Source organism: Cibotium barometz, chromosome 44 (genome assembly GCF_041138505.1).
Source record: "Cibotium barometz isolate CiBa-2024 chromosome 44, ASM4113850v1, whole genome shotgun sequence".
In the NCBI taxonomy this organism is placed as follows: domain Eukaryota; kingdom Viridiplantae; phylum Streptophyta; class Polypodiopsida; order Cyatheales; family Cibotiaceae; genus Cibotium; species Cibotium barometz.
Window position 1 is genome coordinate 11,540,345 of NC_141089.1, and position 3,657 is coordinate 11,544,001.

General features: G+C 39.2%; 1 long non-coding RNA gene across 1 annotated transcript; it reads right to left on the bottom strand.

The window, feature by feature from the left end:
- Positions 1-235: 235 nt before the first annotated feature.
- LOC147612960 (uncharacterized) lies at positions 236-2,457 on the bottom strand. Its single transcript, XR_015263303.1, has 2 exons — positions 2,130-2,457; positions 236-597 (listed from the first exon to the last, which is right to left on the bottom strand). It is a non-coding gene; the product is annotated as an uncharacterized LOC147612960 (long non-coding RNA).
- Positions 2,458-3,657: the final 1,200 nt, after the last annotated feature.

Below are 3,657 nucleotides of genomic sequence, written 5' to 3' on the forward strand. Positions count from 1 at the left end.
GAACAAGGACAAATTCAAAGAAAACAGAAAATAAAATCATAATTTCAACATGAATGTTCTCATTGCATTTTCCATCATACCAAAGAAGTAATAGATAGACAAATACAAGAGCAACAATACTACACAAGAACAAGGACAAATTCAAAGAAAACAGAAAATAAAATCATAATTTCAACATGAATGTTCTCATTGCATTTTCCATCATACCAAAGAAGTAATAAGCTTTCATTGGGGCTTTCTTACAAGAAAAATTTTGATCTTTTAATTAAGCCACAATGCTTTGTAGATCTAACAACTAATATAAGGCCTTTAAAAGATTGGCCTTCAAACACCTTTCTTGTGAACAACTCCCGATCCCTATCAAAGATTAATGCTCATACAAATATTATTTCATCTCCTACTAGGTGCAATCTATTGATGTCCTTGAAATGTTCAATATATTTAAATGACTCTTCTTAATCTCATCTTAATTTCATATCATTTACTTTAGATCCTCACAAGGAAAACCAAGTTGCAAAACATTTTTGCTAAAACTTACTAAGCCACAACACTGTTTGATGGTTCTATGAAAATTTGGTGTACATCGTTTGTCCCTCACTGAGCCACAAAAAGAGACCGATGATTAGAGAATGCATTGAAGTAGATGAATTCAAGTAAAACCTTGAATCCTACTCCTCTATATTTCACCGTTACTTTCTTTGCACGTCCACATTCTTAGAATATCCACTTATATTCAGCTTACCCATGCCATTCAAACTCTTTCAGTACATATTTTCTTAACATGTCCACTCAAATTCCGCATAGCCATGATATATATTTACACTCTATTAAAGAGTGCAAAGTGGTACACATCCCAAGCTCCAATCACTCATAGCTCCAACACTATGTGAGAATAAGCATTCCATGTCCAGAGTACTCTCATAAGTAAAAAGCACCCACTCTCTTCTATCCATCCAAGTGTTGGTAGAGGGTTGTATCCTCTCCACTAATAGTTTTGATCATGTCTACTTTGCCATTTTGCACATCTTGTTGCAAAATCAGTAAGTTTATCAGCATGATTGTAGGTAGTTTATCAGCATGATTGTAGGTAGTTCTATACTAGCATACATGGTGAGACTAATAAAGCTACTAAGGATAGTCTTTATATACTTAAAGGAGTTAATAGTTATGTTTGAGGAAACCTACACATGGTTATAAACTTAAACCATACTGAAGCATAGTAAAATATTTGATAGGGTCATATGTGTCTACATATTGAACACCACCACAACTCTTCGTGGAAAGAACTGCACATTACATTTGACCCTCCAAGATGTTTGAATGGGTGAAGACATCAAATAGGACACCAAAATGTTGTTTTCCTGTGTCCTTTCTATTTAAGGTCTCACAACTTATTTGCTCTATAATAATTAATACTTGAAAAAGTCATTGAAATGATGATCTTCCTTGCCCTAGTCAAGGAAATGCCCTGTCTGTTTGCATGCATTCACCCTTATCTTTTCTATATAAGGTCTCAACATATTTAATATGTAATAATTAATGCTTGAAAAAGTCAATGAAATGATGACCTTTCTTGCCTGCATTCACCCGTATCCAATAAGAGAATTTTACACTTTACAGGTTACCTACTTATCTTTTCTGTATAAGGTCTCACAACTTATTTAGTATGTAATAATTAATGCTTAAAAAAGTCAATGAAATGATGACCTTTGTTGCCTGCATTCACCCATATCCAATAAGAGAATTTTACACTTCACAGGTTACCTACCATATCCAGTAAGAGAATTTTGCACTTCACAGGCTACCTACCAGCATGAAATAGAGACTGTTGCAAATCCTAAAGAAAAATTACATCAGCTTTTTCTACAACTCAGTTAAACAACTCAAATATGAATTATAATCACTCTCAAAATCCCTCTTTTCTCTCTCTTAATCCTCAAACTTGTAAAGCACCACGAAAGTAAACATGGGATGCTCTACTCGGTAAGCTACACAGATCGCAGCCCATAAAATGAAAATGTTGGCTTTTTACAGGACTTAAACAGAAACACCTGAATCCAAAGAATCTGCAGAGAAATCTTCTCGATTTATAGAGATAAGAAGGATCAGCCTGAGGATGCGAAACCAACCTTGGTAGAATAGAGATCTAACAAACAGGGAGGGCAACGCAGGCGAGGATCAACGGAAGGGTGGATCAGAAACAGCCTCTTGTGACAACCACATGGTAATGTTTCAGACGCATCATGATCAAGTAGTTCTCGTCACTTCCACCATTCCAGTCTGCAGGCTTAAGCTTGCACACCAAACCTCGCAACCGGGCTTTTTATTGACGAAACTTAGGGCTTCCTTCTGTTGCACAATCTACACCGCCCAAGGAATCGACGGTTCCAAACAATCCTCTTAAAAGCCTAGGTGTTTAGGCATCGCCCCAGAATCCAGAACATTTGTTAGCATCTTTTCTCGTGTCTACAAGGGGCCATTTCCATGCTCGGGCAATCCCCCTATTTTCCCATAGTTTTCCTCTATTTTATGGGCCTTTGGTGTGGGTTGCCCACCCTTTTTACTACGGAGATTTCACCTATATTTAGGTCGTGTAGGAGACTAGGAGGCAGTCGGCCAGTTCATTTAGGAGTATATGCATGTGCTTCCCTCTTCCTCACTTTCTATCGTTCCTTGATCATTCTTGATCACTTCGGTGAGCACCTTCAACCCTCTACCTACGGAGTCCACTCCTCGCCTACTACGGGCTAGTTGTATTCACTCTTTCTTGAGGATTAGTGCATCAGCGTTCTATTATTTTCTCTCATCTCTCTCTTGGAGCTTCAGCGTTTTTGTCATTCGTCTACATCTTTCCGCTGCCCTTTGACATGGTATCAAAGCCTAGAGACATCTAGACTTGGAATCACTAATTAGAGGCTGATTGGAGCTGATTTTCTACGGTTTCACACAAACTCGATGGCTGTTCGCACAGTGGTTCATACCTACATTTTCTTCTTCAGAGGGGTAGATCTACATTTTCTATGTTTTTTTCTCCTCTCTAGTCCACCCACCCTCCCTACTACAAGTGCAAAGAGTAGCTCTTGGGTTGTTTTGGTGGCTTCGTTTTTCAAAGGAGGTACATCATGGCACTCATCCAACCTTAGGCGATTCAGATACCCACTCTTCCGACTTTTCCTTCAGGTGCTAAGCTGGATGGCACAAACTACGACATCTGAATTGTCATGGTGGTGGAAGTAGTCTTGGAGACTTATGATCTTTTGGGATTCATCACTCAACCGATCCTCCGACCCAACCCGGATACCGCAAAGGATGAGGATACGAGGGATGCCCTTACACATGAAGCTGCTTTATGGGATCTACTTAATGCCCATGCTCGGTCATTCATTCTTCTAAACTCTCAACCCTCAATCATCGCTCGCATCAAATAGGATACCCATGCACATGTTGCCTAGAAGAGACTCTCGGTAGGGCACCTCCTTCTAAGGACTCCAAAGATGCAAAGCTGGCGAAAGGGGTCTTCGACCTATAATTCTTCTGGCAATCAAACTCTCCTAAGTGGATTTTGAACAGTGGTGCAAGGATTGGCTTGATGAATTGTAGCAACGCTGCAGTTGAGTTCCATTGGAGATAACTGTATTGTCCCCATTCTCTTGGCGA